This window comes from Pan troglodytes, chromosome 6 (genome assembly GCF_028858775.2).
Source record: "Pan troglodytes isolate AG18354 chromosome 6, NHGRI_mPanTro3-v2.0_pri, whole genome shotgun sequence".
In the NCBI taxonomy this organism is placed as follows: Eukaryota; Metazoa; Chordata; class Mammalia; order Primates; family Hominidae; genus Pan; species Pan troglodytes.
The window spans coordinates 7,649,298-7,667,622 of NC_072404.2; the positions used below are offsets into that span (position 1 = coordinate 7,649,298).

General features: G+C 52.6%; 1 protein-coding gene across 4 annotated transcripts in view; it reads left to right on the forward strand.

The window, feature by feature from the left end:
* ELFN1 (extracellular leucine rich repeat and fibronectin type III domain containing 1) overlaps positions 1 to 18,325 on the forward strand; it is an 82,039-nt gene that overhangs the window by 29,314 nt on the left and 34,400 nt on the right. For 2 of the 4 annotated variants that reach the window (XM_016957005.4, XM_016957004.4), the window contains exon 2: positions 13,725 to 13,886. The gene's annotated coding sequence lies outside the window, so the exon portion shown is untranslated. Of the gene's footprint in view, positions 1 to 958; positions 1,106 to 9,841; positions 12,983 to 13,724; positions 13,887 to 18,325 lie in introns of those variants that run through there. The other 2 variants (XM_054687322.2, XM_063815151.1) reach the window with 2 other exon arrangements.

Here is an 18,325-nt window from a genome sequence, read left to right on the forward strand (position 1 = left end):
GCAGACTCAGCCCCCTAAGCCCATGAACCCCGCTTTGAAAGCTGTGCAGCCAGGCATGGTCGCTCACACCTGTAATCCCAGCACTTTGGGAGGCTGAGGCGGGCAGATCACCTGAGGTCAGGAGTTCAAGACAAGCCTGGCCAACATGGAGAAACCCCGTCTCTACTAAAAAATACAAAAATTAGCCGGGCGTTGTGGCGGACACCTGTAATCCCAGTTACTTGGGAGTCTGAGGCAGGGAGAATTGTTTGAACCCAGGAGGTGGAGGTTGCAGTGAGCCGAGATCGCGCCACTGCACTCCAGCCTAGGTGACAGAGCGAGACTCCGTGTCAAAAAAAAAAAAAAAAAAAACCGTGCTGGTTTGGTTTCACTGACTCCCATTCATTTATTCACAAACATTTACTCAGCAAATCTTGTTGGGCCCGCCAGGCCCTAGGGTTACCAGACAAAGTCTGTTTCCTCCTGGAGTGTGCATTTATTAAATACCTACTGTATGCCGAGCCCCAGGCTGGTTTAGATGTGGGGGCACAGCAGTGAGCAGGGCAGACATGACTCCTGCCTGCCTTTGTCGGCCCCGGCTCTCATAACAAAAGCGGGACACTGGAGTCTAGACAGCAGCACACATTGTCTCCCCGCCCTGAGACTGGAAGTCTGGGATCGGGTGCCAGCGGGGTTGGTTCTAGGAGGGCCAGTGTCCTGGTTTGCAGATGGCTACCTTCTCACCGTGTCCTCCCAAGACAGAGAGAGAGAGAGAGAGAGTGTGTGTGTGTGTGTGTATGTGAGAGAGAGAGGGAGAAAGAAAGAGACAGAAGGAGAGAGAGAGAAAGAGGGTGAGAGGGAGAGAAAGAGATGGAGAGAGAGAGAGAGGGAGAGAGAAAGAGGGAGGGAGAGATGGAGACAGAGAGGGAAAGAGAGACAGGGAGAGAGAGGGCATGCAGATGCCCTGGTGTCTTTCTTTCTTTCTTTTTTTTTTTTTTTTCCAGAGATGGTCTCCCTCTGTCACCTGGGCTGGAGTGCAGTGACACAATCACAGATCACTGAAGCCTCCACCTCCTGGGCTCAAGCCATCCTCCCACCTCAGGTTCCATAGTAGCTGGGACCACAGGTGCGTGCCACCACACCCATGCACTAATTATTGTTTGAAACTTTTTTCTGTGGAGATGGAGTTTCGCTATGTTGCCCAGGCTAGTCTTGAACTCCTGGCTCAATCAGTCCTCCTGCCTCAGCCTCCCAAAGTGTTGAGATTACAGGTGTGAGCCACGGTGCCCAGCCTGGCATCCTTCCTTGTAAAGGCTGTAATCCCATCATGGGCCCCACCCTCATGACCTCAGCTAACCCCGATCACCTCCCAGAGACCCCGCTGCCTCCTCTCATCAGCCGGGGGCCAGGGCTTCATCCCAGGGATGCGGGCACACTTCAGCCCACGGCACTGCCCTTAAGGAGCTGAGGGTCCGGTGGGGTGACTCGAGCAAAGGAAGGCATTAGGAAAACAACGGGGGCCACAGGAAATGACCACGAGCAATGCACTAGCAGGGACTGCTCGTCCCCTTTCAGTGGGGCAGGCTGGGAGGCTTCTCAGAGGAGGTGACTCGCCCAGGCTGGGGTCCAAGGCCCAGCGCCCCTCACTGGCTTTGTGACCTTGGAGAAGCAGCTACCCTGTTTGATCTGGGCTTCGCGGCAGGGGTGAGATAGCCTGGAGGCAGTCAGTGCTGGAGATGAGGATGGCAAGTTGTGCCTCCCCAGGCAGGGCAGAGAGGAGCCCCCCCACCCCTCCAGGCAGGAGAGAGGCCAGGTCTAGAGGGGAAGGGGGAGGGTCTCACGCCCATATTCCCATCCATGGACACGCACAGGGCCTGAGACCCCTGCTCGGCTGCCGCAGAGTGTGGGACTCAGAGAGGAACAATCGCGCCCCTGCCCCCTCCTCCACGGGGATATCTGGGCTGCTGGAGGGGCCTGTGCAGGGAGGAGCCGGTGCTGGGAGCACCCTGGGGCCTGCACTCCCCCCTCTATGGGTAGGACTGAGCACCGCTGGGTTGACCCTGCCTGCCAGGTCCCGGCACAGCCGAGGCCAGCCCGGTGTATAGCACGTGTTTAGGGTCTGGGTTCCCAGCTTCCCACTGGCCTTGTCTGAGCCTGTCCTCTCGTCCACGCACCCAGGGGTACAATTGGGAAAATCGGTATTTGCCAAATTTGCAACAAATGCTGTGTGATCTGAGACCCTTCTCTAGGGCGGTGTCCACTTCCTGCCCCCACCCCTCCTCCTTCCGGGACTTTATCTCTGTTTTTCACCCTGATCAGGGCTGCCTGCCTGTGAACACATCAAGGCATGTGTCACCTGAACAGATTTTTAAAAATTGTTTAATTGTAATTTATTTGAGAGACAGGGTCTTTCTCTTTCGCCCAGGCTGGAGTGCAGTGGTGCAATCATGGCTCACTGCAGCCTTGAACTCCTGACTTCAAGTGATCCTCCTGCCTCAGCCTCCAGGTGTGTGGGAAGAAAGGAGAGACAGGGCAGTGGGGCTGGGGCCAGGCCTGGGCTTCCCGCAGAGCCGGCCGGCGGGCGGGCGCTGACTAAGGCAGCAGGCTTGGAGAAGACATCAGACTTTCTTTTCTCTTTCTAATAAATATTTCCAAATGTGCCTGACACAACAGTTACCATCTCTCCTGGCCTTCCTCATCTCTCTAGGTATCCTTTTTTTCATAGGATGCCTACATTTGAACATCTAGCCAAAATTTTAGCCGATTAGATTCCGAGGGAACCTCAGCCTTCATTTCAGGCAAACAAGCAAATTTCAAGTCTCATTTTCTACTTCTAATAAGCACTTATCAAATTTACAGCTCTCATATACAATTCATCAGGTTAATGCCTTCGGAATATTCCTGCCTCCCTTTTGTGGCAATTTTCTTTTCCTGCCTTGCACCCTTGGCGCTCCCTCTGACTTTGCTAAGCAAATTAGCACGTCAGCTTCCTGTCGGGTGAGGAATGGTTGGGCCACAGCAGTGAGAAGATGGGGCGAGGGGGCCTGGCCACCCTTGGCAGCCGCAATGAGATTTTTTTTACAACATATAAAACATTGTGCCATCCTGAATCACAAAGTCCTAATTAAACACGAATCCTTTTCTGGGGGCCTGGCATTTGAATATATGTAATAGCATATTATTTCTCTCTTTAATTTCAAAAGCAATATACATGTGTATACACTAAAGAAAACTAGGAAAATGCTGAAAACAGGAGATGTAAACCGTGGCTCCACCATGCAAGAGAAGCTTGTCAGCATTTTAGAGCTTCTCCTTCTGGTCTTTTTTCTTCTTTTGAGGATCGGCGTTTGTTTCAGGGTTGATATCACTCTTAAAAGAAACTTAAACATTTGAGATGTAAGTTACATACAGAAAAGTTCACAAATCCTCACTGTGCACAGCTTAATGAATTTTCACAAGCACCCCAGTGAAGAAACAGAACAAAACCAGCCCCCGGTGCCACCAGCCCCAGAAGTCTCCTGATGGTCTCTCCAGGTCACCTCTCCCCCACCTCAGGATAAACACTACCCTGGCTCCTTCCAGCATAGCTGAATTTTGCCTGTGTTTTCATGTTGTATAAGTGGAAGCATCCATTATATACACATTCTGTCTGGGTGCTTCTGCACATTGCACCTGCAAAATTCATTCATCCTTGTTAGATGTGATGGCGGTTCGTTCCTCTTCATTGCCGTATAGTATTCCCATGTAAGGCTGTACCTCAGTTGATGTATCCCTTCTCTGCTGATGGCCTTTCAGGTTGTTTCTAGTCTGGGCTATCATGGGTACTGTGAGCAGTGATGCACTTCCCCGCACATGTGTTTTGTAGAGACATGTTGATATCTCTGTCCATCTTGAGAATGGACTTGTTGAGTCTGATCATTCACTGACCTCCAGCAGTTTCCAAGTTGCAGCCAGGTGCGGTGGCTCACACCTGTAATCCCAGCACTTTGGGAGGCCGAGGTGGGCAGATCGCTTGAGCCCAGGAGTTTGAAACAAGCCTGGGCAACATAGTGAGACCCTGTCTCTAAAAATTATTATTTTTTAATTAGCTGGGTAGAGTGACACATACCTGTGGGCACAGCTACTCAGGAGGCTGAGCTGGGAGGATCACCTGAGCCCTAGGAGGTCCAGGTTGCAGTGAGCCGTGATTGCATCGCTGCACTCCAGCCTGGTCCACAAAGCAAGACTCCATCATAAATAAATAAATAAATAAATTGCCACAGTCAATAATAAGAATAATAAGGGTGTGCTTTAATTGATTTAGTCATTCTCCTACTTTTTTTTTTTTTTTTTTTGGAGATGGAGTCTCAATCTGTTGACCAGGCTGGAGTGCAATGGCATGATCTCTGCTCACTGCAACCTCCGCCTCCCAGGTTCAAGCGATTCTCCTGCCTCAGCCTCCCGGGTAGCTGGGATTACAGGCACGTGCCACCATGCCTGGCTAATTTTTGTATTTTCAGTAGAGATGGGCACCATGTTGGCCAGGCTGGTCTCGAATTCCTGACCTCAGGTGACCCGCCCGCCTCAGCCTCCCAAAGTGCTGGGATTACAGGCGTGAGCCCCCGTGCCCAGCCTCATCATTGTCTTCTTACTGAAAACTTTGGTGGTTTCCATTTTTTTCCTTCTCTATCAAGCAGCAATGGAAATCTTTGGCTGTACATGGTTTTCTCTCTGGGATTCTCTCCTTCTGGTAGGTTCTCAGAAGTGGGGCTGCTGGGTGAAAGGCCCGACATCCTCTCACAGCCCTGTGGAGGTGTAGACTGTGAGTTGGAACAAGCCATCTATACAGCAGGGTGCGAAAGTCCCATCTGAGCCAGGGAAAGAATAACCACCGTGTGAACTTTGTGTGAATGCATCTGCGTGACCACAGTCGGGGTGAAGACCTAGAATGTTGGCGGCCCTCAGAGGCTTCTGGCACTTTCTTTCCCAGTCCCAGAGCTCTCTCATTCCTGATCGTAGCAACCAGCATTCCTGGACAATTGATTCTGGATTTGCCTGTTTCTGAACTTCCCATAAATGAAATCTTTGCATACTTCTTCCGTTCTGACCTTGTTCTTCTGGTCAACACTATCCGGGGGAGACATACCCATTCATTGTGCTTGGTGCTGGTTCATTCTCATCACTGAAGCGTGTACTGTCCTAAGAGGTCGGTTCCATTTTGGGGCTGTGGTGAGCTCCCTTGCCTATCTCCTGCTTCACACGTGTGGGACCCTCCCTGAGGTTTACACCCCAGAGAACAGTCGCCGGCTCTTTCCCAAAGCGATGGTGAGGCTTTGCACCCTCAGGACAGCGGACGAGAGTTCCCGTTGCCCCACATCCTCCTTCCCCAGCGCCAGATCCGATGAGATGCTTGAAGCCTCGCCGGTCTGGCGGGTGTGTCCTGGTATCTTACCAAGCTCTCATTTGAATTTCCCTGGCGAGTAATACAGTTGAGCACGGGGTTTTTGGCCGTGTGGATGTCCTCATTTGTGAAATGCCTTTTCAAGATCTCTGCTCATTTTATGACTGAGGTGTCAGTTTTCCTTATTAATTCATAAGAGGTGTTTATAGATTCTGAATGAGATCACATTCTCTCAGAAGGTAGCTGTCGTGTAGCTTGTGTTTTAATACTTTGCATGATGTATGTATGCGTGTGTGTGCGTGTGTATGTGCGTGTGTGTGCGCGTGTGCATGTGTGTGCGTATGTGAGCCTGTGTGCATGTGTGTGTGGTGCACGCGTGTGTGTGGTGCACGCGTGTGTGTGTATGCGTGTGTGTATGTGTGCATGTGTGTGTGCATATTTTAGAGACAGAGTCTTGATCTGTTGGCCAGGCTGGAGTGCAGTGGTGGGATCATGGCTCACTGCACCCTTGACCTCCCTGGCTCAAATCATCCTCCCACCTCAGCCTCCAGGGTAGCTGGGACTACAGGCACACTCCATCATGCCTGGCTAATTTTTTACACAAATTTTATAGACACGGTGTCTTCTTATGTTGCCCAGGCTAGCTTTTCATAGTATATTTTTACGAGTAGAAATTCTTTATTTTTATGTAGTAATATTTATCAATATATTCTTGCATGAGTGGGAAGAAATTCTTCCCTGTCTCTCAGTCATCAATATATTTTTCTGGCTGGGTGCAGTGGCTCATGCTTGTAATCCCAGCACTTTGGGAGGCTGAGGTGGGAGGACTGCTTGAGCCCAGGAGTTCAAGACCAGCCTAGGCAACATGGCAAGACCCCTTCTCTTAAAAAAAATTAATGGAGCAAGGATGTGCATGCCTGTAGTTCTAGCTACTTGGGAGGCCGGGGTGAGAGGATCGCCTGAGGCTGAGAAGTTCGAGGCTGCAGTGAGCTGTGATTATGCCACTGCATTCCAGCCTGTGAAACAGAGTGAGACCCTATCTCAATCCACAAATATATATTTGTATTATATATACATATTTTATTTTTTTATCTACTTTATCTTTCAAAATGTATAGTTCTTCTTTTTGCATTTAGCTCTGTAATCAGCCTGGAGTTGACTTTATACGTGATGGGAAGCAGGTATTCAGTTTCATTTTTTCCCATATATATTCAATTTATTGAAAAGTTATGCCTCCTCTCTCTATTAAGGGCTGCCTCTTGGGTCAGTTTCTGGATTTTTCTGTTTGTTCCATGGGCTTGTGTGTCTAATCTTATAATAATATCTGAGTCACCATAGCTTTATAGTCAACTGTCATTATCTGATGGAAGAAGAGCCATCCTCGGCCGGGTGCAGTGGCTCGCGCTTGTAATCCCAGCACTTTGGGAGGCCACGGTGGGCAGATAATGAGGTCAGGAGATTGAGACCATCCTGGCTAACATGGTGAAACCCCGTCTCTACTAAAAATACAAAAAAATTAGCCAGCGTGATGGCGGGTGCCTGTAGTCCCAGCTACTTGGGAGGCTGAGGCAGGAGAATGGTGTGAACTGGGAGGCAGAGGTTGCAGTGAGCTGAGATCACACCACTGCACTCCATCCTGGGCAACAGAGCAAGACTCCGTCTGGGGGAAAAAAAAAAAAAGAAGAAGACTGTCCCTCACTCCACCTTGTTCTTTTTATTTAGTGACATTCCTGGCCTTTTTTTCTTCCATATACATTTTAGAATTAGCTTGTCAAGTTCCACAAAAAGAAAAAAAATGGACTGTGATTTTGATTGAGATTGCCTTGAATGTATAAAATAATTTGAAGAGTGTTGATGTTTCATAAATATTCATTTTCTATTCATTACTGATATATAGAAATTCAATATATATTTGTATATGAATTTTATGCTAATATTTTATTAATTTTGGTAACATATACATTCTTTTGGACTTTTTATGTACATAATCACATCGTCTGTGAATAGCGAGAGCTTCGTTTCTTTCTTTCTGAATCTTATAATTTTTGTTTCTTTTTCTTGCCTTATTGCAATGGCTGCAGCTACTAGCACCGTGCTGAATCAGAGTGGTGGCAGCAAGTATCCTTGTGTTGCTCTTGATTGCAAAAAGTTTTAGCTGCACCGTGGTGTGATATGCTGTAAGTTATGCACATGTGAAGAGTTTAGATCTGTATTGCCAAATGACTTTCCAAAAGAATTGTGCCAATTTCACCACAACCGTGCCAGCACTCTAATTAATGCACTGGGATTTATTTTTAGTTTGGTATTTTTGTTTTTTTAGATCATGTCTACTTTGATGGGCCCATGGCATCTCACTGTATTTTCTAAAAATTTGCATTTCCCTGCTTATACGGGAGGTTGAGCATTGGGCCCTATGTTTCGTAACCACCTGTATTTTCTGTTTTGTGTTTGTTCCTTTACAAATTTGTTTATATGCTGTTGATGTCTCCCTAATCAATTTGAACGAGTTCTTTACATAATGAAGATAGTTATCATTTATCTGTCACATTCGCCACAAATATCTTTCCCTCTCTGCTATACAGCTTTTAATTTGGGTTACTTTTTGTGTTCCTTTTTCTTATTTTTATTTGGTCAAATCTGCCTCCTTTTTCTTTTAAAATTTATTCTCTTCCTTCTGAGCTTGGAAAGCCTGTTTCCCTCCTGAGAACTGATAAGTATTGAATTCTGTTTTCTTCCAGCTTTTTTATGGCTTAATATTTCATATTTAACTGCTTACCCCGTCTGGAATTTGTGGGGCTGTGGGGTGTGAAGTGAGGAGTTAATTGCCGCTTGCAGTTTACCAGGGGATGGGGCCTCATTTGCACTTCCAAGTCTCTGGGCTCAGCTTCCTCTGTCGGTGCTGAGCGGGGGAGATTAAAGGAAGCAGGGAGGTGGCATCTTGCACGCTGGGATTGATTGTGGAGCCCTAATTACCACGGGGACAATCCTACTGGCAGCCTCTGCCTGAGTTTCAGTCCAAAGTGAAGAACTCTCGGCCGAGTTTAGCTACATCCAGTGTAACCTTGGGGAGGTCTCTGTGTATGTTTGAGACTTGGTTTCCCGGTCTGTGAAATGGGGGTACTGATGACACCTGTCCTGTAAGGGCTGTCGCCGGACTGTGTGCCGGGGGGTTTGTCCTGCAAAAAGCAAGGGGCCGGGAGGGCTCAGTACAAATCCCGGCTCTTCTGTGTGACCTTCAGCAAGAGGCGTCACAGGGGTGAGCCTCAGTTTCTCCATCTGAAAACAGGGATAATAAAGCTGGAGTTTCCACCTCCTTGTGGGGCTGGAGGATGGTTCTGCAAGTCAGCCCATGGGAGGGCCTGGCATTTGCGACAGGTGCACAACCGCTGTTGTTCTTGTTACGGCTGCCGCTCAGGAGAAGGGAGCCTGCAGCCAGACATGGTGGCCTCTGGGTGAGGGACCCTGCCAGCTGTGAGTGGGCTGGTGGGTGGGGCCACCTCCTTTTCCCAGCACCAATGGAGGCCATACTCTCCCCCTCCTCACCCCAAAACTGGGCTGTGGGGAATGGGCACCCAGAGACCCAGTCTCTTGGTCCTGATCCGGACAAAAGGACCAGCGTTGTCGAGAACCTACAGTACACACACACAAGCACACACACACTCACACATGCACACACAAGCACACATGTATGCACACACAAGCACACATGCATGCACACACACGCGCACACACACTCGTGCATACAGTCGTGCACACACACGCACACATGCATGTGCACACGTGCTCACGCACAGCCAGACCCTCCGTAAACACATGGTGATACACACAAAGCCATGTGGGTCACTGGGTCTCGACTCCTCCCCACCCCAGGAGGCTCCTCCTACAGCAGTACTAGGTGGGGGTCAGCTTGGGGTCCTGAGTGTTACCTGGGGTACGCAGTCAGATCACCCACTGCCCTTGCCTGTGAGTCCCGTCTCCCTCACTCTGAGACGCCACATCACGTCACCCCTGCGAGGTCAGTGCCAGGTCTGGGCACCCTTCCCCAGCCAGGTGCCCGGGCCCCCAGTAGGGGGCAGGGACTTGAGTGGCAACGTCACCTGTCTGCTGAGGGCCTGCCTGCTGTATGCTGGGCTGTGGGCTGGGCAGGCCCCACACCAAGGGTCGGCCCTGTCCACCAGGGCTCGAGGTCAGCTTAGAGCCTCATGGAGCTCCCGGCTGGAGAGAAGGCAGCCGTGCGTGTCCCCATCAGAATGTGGAGACGGGGACAGTGAGGATGGGCCCTGAATGGAGGAGCCAGCCTGGGTGGGTCTGCGAGAGGCTCCCAGGCAGGGGGCACAGCAAGTGCAGAGGGCGGAGGTGGAGACCTGCTGTTGGGGGGCGGGGCGCGTATTGGAGAACAGAGGGACACCCAGTGGCCAAAGGGCAGGGCCCGCAGGAGGCAACAGCCTGAGGGCTGCACGCCACACCCACAGGGTCAAGGGGTGGGCAGCATGGAGGTGCGGGGTGGCAGGGACCCTGGGCAGGGCGGCACAGCTGCGAGGGAGGCTGGGCTGCTGGCATCAGCAGGCGCCCCTCCTCCCCACCTCGCTAAACAATCATCGCACAAAATATGCAAATGGTATAATTACTGTTATTTGTTTTGCTGATATAAGTGTTTGAAATGCAAATGTCAAGTTTGGGCGCCTTCATTTTTCCAACCCTCTCACCCGGACATTTGCAAGTTGATGAGTTGTTCTTCATCCTGGAAGGAGGAGGAGGAGCCCCCCCCAACCGCCAGGGTGCCAGGGGAGTGAGTCCAGCATGGCAGCCGCCACTGCCTGCCCGAGGGCACTGCTGGGCCCCCCTTCCGACGGCACACAGTGGGCACCTCAGACGGCAGGCCTCACAGCCTCACCGTGCACCTGTGTGATCAGCCACTCGGAGCCTTAGTTTACCCTCGCCTCTGGGGGCTGCTGTCCCTCTGGGCCCCTGCCCTTTCTGGCCCTGCCCTTTCTGGCTCATGGCAATTCAGTGGATGGCTTTGGGCCTCGGTTTCCTGTCCACAACATCCTGCACAGATTCGTTGCCCTTCTGTAAAGTAGAGTCTTAGTGTCCCGGGATGGTCCTCAGGGAGGTCTGATGAGCCCCCGAATATCACAGACAAAACTGCCTGTGTATTTTCCAGGGTGGGTTCTTAGCTTTGACCCCTCCAGCCCAGTGGTCTCTGAGGTTCCCCAGCCTGCGGTTCCAGACGAGATTGAACTGTGAGCCTTCACCCCGACAAAGGGATGACCACGATCGTCCTTGTTCTACAGGGAGGGAAAGTGAGGCACAGCATTCCAGGGGCTTGTCCAGGTCACGGCAGTGGTGGTGTCGCTGAGCTGCCAGCCTAGCCTCCCTCTGGGTTCCTCCTCCGAGCCACCGCGGACCACATACAAGGGCAGGAGCCACCACTTCTTCAAAACCCAGCAGCTGGCTGGGCACCGTGGCTCACGCCTGTAATCCCAGTACTTTGAGAGGCCGAGGTGGGTGGATCACGAGGTCAGGAGTTCAAGACTAGCCTGGCCAAGATGGTGAAACCTCATCTCTACTAAAAATAAAAAAGTAGCCAGGCATGGTGGTGGGTGCCTGTGATCCCAGCTACTGGGGAGGCTGAGGCAGAGAATTGCTTGAACCCAGGAGGCAGAGGTTGCAGTGAGCCGAGATGGTACCACTGCACTCCAGCCTGGGCAACAGAGTGAGACTCTGTCTCAAAAAAACAAAACAAAACAAAACAAAACAAAAACCCCAGCAGTTCCACATCCTTCAAGTCCCACCATGCACTGCTGCCACCCACACCACCCTCCATGACATGCAAATCTGGGCGTGCCCCCGGCCTTCCCAGTGCAGCCCCTGGGCCAGCAGCTGCTGTGTGTTAGCTCACCAGTGACCCCACGAATGCCTGATCGATGCTGGCTGTTCCGAAGCGTGGGTTTCTAGCAGCAATGCAAGGGCCACTGTGAGGTTGTCTAATCACCTTCACCCCTATAAAGTGCACAGCCCCAGAGAGACCACCCTCCAGGCCTGGCTGGCTTCTACAGAGTGGATGAGTGGGCCCCTGCACCCCACCTTGTGTCCAGCCCCTCGGGTGCCATGCGTTGGCAGATGCTAGGCAGGATGTTGGGTTAAATCTCAGGCTGTGTCCGAGGTGGTGCGTTGGATGCCTGGGCCTGGATGTGTGAGTGAGCCTTTGTGGAGAGCAGTGGGTGTGCCTGTGTCATTGAGTGTGCATGCCTCTGTGTGCGCATGCATGAGTTCATGTGCATGTGCACACATGTGCAACACACATACACGTGTACATATGTGTGCACGCACATACATGTCTGTGTACACTCACAGTCTGCTTGCGACGCTAATGGAGAGTGAAAAGCTCCAGGGCAGGTGCCCTGACGTGCACACCGTGCCCAGCACACGCATGTGAGAACATGCAGAGCCCGCTCCCAAGCGGTCTGGGCCTCTGCTCACAGTGACACGGTGGTTCCGTGATGTCTGGCTGTTCTGCTTTTGGATGGCTTTGCTGGAAAGTCCGAGAGCAGCTGGAAATCTGCGTCCTGGCCCGACCCCTCCACGTGACTGCAGGCTGGCCGCACACGCCTGTCTCCTAGTCTATAACATGGAGTGCTTTGCAGAGCTGGGCTGGGTATACAGTAGGCACTCCACAAGCATGCATTCCTGCCTCTCCCTGGGGCTGTGCGGGAGGCTGGTGGGCAAACGCCCTGCATCGCAGCATCTGCCCTCCCAGCGCAGGAAGCAGGGGCAACCCTGGGGCTGATGGGTGCCCTGGGAGGGGCCTTGGGCAGGACCAAGCAAAGGAAGCAGGCACGGGCTGGGTAGACGGCAGGGCGGCTCACGGGGCAAAGGCCTGGGGCAGAGCGGGTGTGGGCCTGGAAGCCTCCTCTTATTTTATTTCAGTTACCTTTTCCAACACAGGTTCAGCCTCATTAGCATATTCAAATACACACCATTATTATTTCAATTAGTGGTTAAGTAATTATCTCTAACTGATGAGCATCCCCCCACTTCCCCACGTATTTTTTGGTTATTTACATCCGCTTCTAACCCACAATTTTAGGTAATTACATGCCACTCACTCATCTATTTGCACACACACACTTCCTCCAGCTACAGGTTCCTGTTCGCCTTCTAGCACTTACTCCGGCCCTGGAGCTGTGGGTGTGGGGCACAGGCAGACAGACAGACCGGGGGGCCCCTCCTGGCCCCCACTAGGGCCTCCTGAGGCTCCCTCAGCCTCCAGGGGCACAGATGCGGCAGAGCCCAGCACCAACCCCCCGCCTCCGCACCAACCTCGCAAAGCCCTTTGCACCTAGAACCCCCCTTTGTCTTGCAGACATTACCTCCTCTGGTCCCTGCACCCCACCAGCACCCCACAGCACTTCCCCTCCTGCCCTCCAGATGCAAAAGCATCATTCATGGGGCTGGGCTCTGCACCACACCCCAGCTGTGCGACCCTGGCAGGACGACTTCCCTTCTCAGCCTCAGTTTCCCTATCTGCAAAATGGGGATCAGGTGCCGCCTCGTGGTGAAGGAAGCAAGTATGCTGGTGAAATGAGATGAGGCCTGGAGAATCCTCAGCACCAGGGCTGGGTGAGCAAAGCTTCCTGGGATTGATCCAGTGGGTGGACAAATGACCTGACCTGTGGGCGGCATAGTTCACTGACCAGCCCAAGGTCTGTCACTCAGCAGACCAGCACAGAGCTGCGCTTGGGCCTGAGGCTTCTGCCTCCTGACTTAGTTTCCTTCTCAGTCATTGGCCTGGCCTGGCATTTGGCATCCTCTGCTCCCAGGCAGTTGGGGTGGGAGGTGCCAGGGAGAGGGCCCTGCCAGGGGTGGAGCAGTTCTGGTGAGCATGCCCAGGGTCTCTACCTAATCAGTCCAGCTGTTGTTTCATCTGCCTTCACCTCCTGGAGGGATGTTGGATGTGATGTGCCTGGAAGGTTCCCATGGACCAACAGCCCCAGAGGCTCTGGGGCTGTGGCCCCAGAGGTGAGCCCCACCTTTACCCCAAACACCTGGGCCACCGCCAAGTGACTAGAGCTGGAATTGGTTGCAGTGGCCCCAGGTCTGGCAACTCCCTGGGTCTGCAGTTCAGTTCATATCTTGCATCTGCTGTTGGCTCCTCTCCCCTCTATCCCGGCTGGCACATGGCTCTGTGTGTCAGGAAGTCCCCAGCCTCTCTGATTTGTTCTTGAGGTGTGACGTACCTGCAGTCCGACACGTGTGACTGACAGCTGGTGGCTCCGGCAGATGGGGTCTTCCAGCAGCTGAGACAGCTGCAGGAGGCGATGCTCCATCTCTCCTCACCCTCCTCCCCTCTGTCTCTGTGCAGGTGCAGCTGCCTTGGTGACCATTTGTCCTACAGTTCGTCCAGACCCAGGCTGTCCTTCTGTGTGCTGGAATGAGGCGAACATGTCTTTGAGCCCAGCAGGGAGGAATCCTCCAGCCTATTCCTCGCTGGCGCATCAGGTCGTTGGCGGGCCCTGACACGCAAGTAAGGCATGCTCTTGTTCCTCATGCTCTCCGCAGGGGGTTGCAGAGAAGGGGGACAGGAACAATTCCTAATGACCTGTGAGTACGTGTGCCTGGAAGGAGATGGAGACAGAGCCAGGTGTCCTGCAGAAATAAGCGTTTCTTAGGGATTGACTCTTGTTCGATGGTGCTGCCCTCAGATGAAGGGAGTGGACAGAGGCCGCAGGGGTGGCCTCGGAATTGGACAAAAGGAGCCTGGGGCTGCCGGGGGACCCAGAAATAGTCTAAGTAGGTGGTGGCCATACTCAGGGTATGACCATTATCCTTCCCTGACAAGCCAGGATCAGCCCTGAGGATTAGAGGAGACTTCATCTTCCACCACTTTTGTGATCAGATATGGTCCAGTGTTTGAGCGTAAAACCACTATGTGAATAACACGGCATAGGTCATGTAGGTTAATATTGACTTGCAGTATGTATTTGAAACAGGTTCTTGTCTGGAAAAATATATACAAATGTTGAATTGAATGCCTAGGTGAATAGGCAGGTGGAGGTCTCCATCCCAATGGCTTGCCAGATCTTTTGGTGACCCAGTTATGCTGTGTCTTTTCTGAGTTTCATTCTGCATTGGGAAGGTAGCTGGACAAGTTCTTTTTCTGCAGCATTTTTCAGAAATAGCAGATATGTCCTCTCTGGGCAACTGTACTTTGGATTTGGGAAACTGTACTTCACCCAGTTCTGGGACTCCAACTCAGCAGTTTTCAAATTTAGCAGGTCCTGTTACGTAGTTTCTTTGTCTAATAGAGCTCGGTTGTAATATCTAACTTGACCAGAAGGAGGCGCTATTGTTAAGCAACACAGTACACTGAAAAGTCTGGATTTTAGACTGTGGGTTTCCTCAATAAATAGCTTGTCTTCCATATTGAAGAGTTCTATACATTGAATTTATTTAAAGTGGTTGTATTCCTTATGTTCTGCCAATTCCAATGGACCACAAGAGGAAGGCATCTGGGAATTTTCGGGTTCTCTCCTTCATTACATGGGGGGACAGACAATCTGTCTAGAACCTCCCAAGGCTTGCCTTTTTCTGCTCATGGTCAGATGGTTCCCCAGACCTCTCCACAGCTTTTAGAGGGAGGTATCTCAGGAAGACAAGTTGAACTGAACTCTGGGGAGGGATCCCAAAGGACCTCATTTCCCAGGCTCTATCCTGCCCCCTCACCCCTGCCACTATGGCATTATTTGAAAGCCTCACCAGGACTTGGTAGGGAGGGGTTCCACGCACAGCATTGGCCCTGCCAACAGCTTGTAGCATCTCCAATTTGGGAGGCCCTCAAGTCTTATCCATTGCAGCTGTCTCATGTTACAGGTGGGGAAACTGAGGCCCGGGGGGCCACATAGTGATTCAGAGTCAGATCGGGGCCATAGGTCTCCTCTAACTCACAGGCCAGTGTTCGTTTCTCCACGTCTTTCTCCTTCCTTCCCACAAAGGCTGGCAGGTGATGGGGTCCCCAGGGCAGGCTGCTCCCTGCCCAGGCCCCAGCCCCTGGTCCACTGCTGCTGTTAGCTCTGTCCTGCTCTGCTGCCTTGAATATTGCCTAGAATATTAGGGCTGGAAGGCACCTTTGGGATCATGAACCCAACTTTCTCATTTATAGATAAGGAACTTGAAGCCCAGAGAAGGGAAAGGACTCACTCCTGAGACCACCCAGCAAAATCTTCACAAAGTGAGGGCAAGGTCCCGGGTGTTCCAGGCCCCCAGCCTGGAGTTCCCTGCGGCACAGTGGGCTGCCCCGCCTGAGCCAGGATCAGCAGGGACTCAGACGCCAGCCCCTACCTGGCCCCATCTGAGGTCTTCCACCTCCCCAGTGGGATAGTCCCTCCTTCCCATCTGGGATCCCTCCAAGCCCTGCTGACCTCAATACCACATTTGTATTTCAGGAAAGATACCCTTGCCCCGGGAATATGTGAACCAGTCTCCGAGGGGCTGCGTCTCCAGAGTGGAGTGACGTCCTCCCTGTGTGCAGACTGTGTTCCATGTGGGTCTGTCGGTTGGCCTAGAAAGTGGAAATGAGGGAATGAACCCAGGGTGGGTCTGCTGTGCAGGGGTGGGTGGTAGCAGCTGCCACTGAGGCCCGCCTGTGGGACCCCTACTCAGCCTATGCCCCAAACATCCAGAGGCCAGAGGAGGGGAGGGGAGGGAAGGGCAGGGAGTGTGGGAAGAGGAGGAGATGAGAGAGGAACAGAGAGACCCAGAAAATATAGACACTTCCAGAAAGAGGAGGAGACAGCCAGAGGCTCAGAGAGACATGGGAAGGAAAAACCTTGAAGAGAGAGCGAGAGAGTGAGAGAGTGAGAGAGAGAGAATGAGACAAGGGAGAAAGCGCACTCAGAAACGGACATCCCAGTTTTCAGTTCTTCGTGTATTCATCCAGTCTGTGCTGATCCCCTACCGGAGCAAAGCCCTGTGACAGTGACCTGCACCTGCCCCTCTGTGGGTGACAGTGTCCCCACCTGAAATGTGAGGGCGTCCCCACAGACCCTCTCTCAATGAGGCTTCCCTGGGCGGGGAGCTCTTGGGAAGACAGGGCAGTCTGGGGGAGGGGGCGGCAGCTCGGACCGTGCCAGGAGCCCAGGAACCCCCTGGCCTCCAGACTGAGACCCACGTTGCCGCAGACAGAACACAGAGGCCCACAGGGCTGCGGCAGAGTGCGGACAGTTAGGGCGAGGACAGCAGACTGGGCTGTGTGGACCCCAGGCCATTGCACAGCCGTTGGGGATGGGACAGTGGTTGGGAGGCGTGAGCTGGGCTTTGCTTGAGATGCCCAGCAGCAGCTACGGGCCTTCCCTCTCTGTGTCTTTTCATGTGGGGGTCCCTTTGCCTGAAACACCCTGTCCCCCAAGTTTGTCTGTTTCTTTTCTTTGAGAAGGAGTCTCGCTCTGTCGCCCAGGCTGGAGTGCAGTGGCCTGAGTAGCTGGGACTACAGGCACCCGCCACCACGCCCAGCTAGTTTTTTGTATTTTTAGTAGAGACGGGGTTTCACCCTGTTACCCAGGATGGTCTCGATCTCCTGACCTCGTGATCTGCCCGCCTCGGCCTCCCAAAGTGCTGGGATTACAGGCATGAGCCACGGCGCCCAGCCTTCTTTCCTTTTTTTTTTTTTTCTTTTTTTTTTTTGAGACGGAGTGTCGCCCTGTCACCCAGGCTGGAGTGCAATGGTGCAATCTCGGCTCACTGCAACCTCCACCTCCGATTTTCAAGTGATTCTCCTGCCTCAGTCTCCCAAGTGGCTGGGATTACAGGCACCTTCTGCCATGCCCAGCTAATTTTTGTATTTTCAGTAGAGACGGGGTTTCGCCATGTTGGCCAGGCTGGTCTCAAACTCCTGACCTCAAGTGATCCGCCCACCTCAGCCTCCCAAAGTGCTGGGATTACAGGTGTGAGCCACCACACCCAGGCTTTCTTTCCTTTTTAAAAGTCAGACCACCTCTGCCCTGCTGGGTTTTGGATGTGAAATGCTGGGCAAGTCATATTCTACCTCTGACGTCCCTCTTTTATCTCTTATCTTTTATCAGGACGGCTTCAAGTCCCTGCCCACATTTTATTTATAAAATGGGGAAAATAAGGCCCCTTGGGAGGGAAGCGTTCAGTGGGATGTGTAGACCGCCTGGCATCAAGTAGATACTCATTCGACCACCCTGGGTACTGCCCTGAGCATGGAGTGGGAACTCAGCAGTCTCCGGAACACCGATGCTGCATCCATGTTAGTTCTTTCCTTCCTCCCACAGATACCTGTCCTTCCATCCCAGCCCAAGTTCAGGCTCCTCCAGGCTCACCGCAGCCTGGTGGGATCACCCCAGCCCCATAGCCTCTGGAGTCCTCGCCAGGCATGAAATCTCTGTCTTCTCTCTCGCTTCAGCCCCAGGCTGCAGGCTCTGTGCTGTGAGCCTCAGAGCCCGGCAGGTGGGAGACAGTGCATAAATGTTTGTTGAATGAGTATATGGGATGCTTCCCAGCCCGGCCCACCTCAGAAGGCAGGTGGCAAGACAGATGGGTCCTGGCTCCTGCGCGGTCTGACGGTGGAGGCAGCCGCTCCGCTGAGTCTTCCTCAGGAACTTGGGGTGGGACGCATTGTTTCCGAGATCCCTTCTAGGGACATCCTTCTGTCACTCAGCGAGTTGAAGTTTCCCAGCTTCTAAAGCCCCTGCCCCTCCCCTCCACTTCCTGTGTTCAAGGCCTGGTCCCTAGAAGTTGCTTTTATCCAGGCAGTGATTGAGAGTTTAGAAGGGGCTCTCTGGTATCCTGTGACCCTGGGTGACCTTGGCTGGACTCGTTCAGCACCAGGGAGAGAGGCCGGTGGCTGTGATAGGAGGCAGAGGCCTGTTCAAGACAGCAGGGCCTGGGAGCCCATGGAGGTGAGCCCAGACCCTCTCTGCAAGCCCCTTCCCCTCCGTAGGTCTC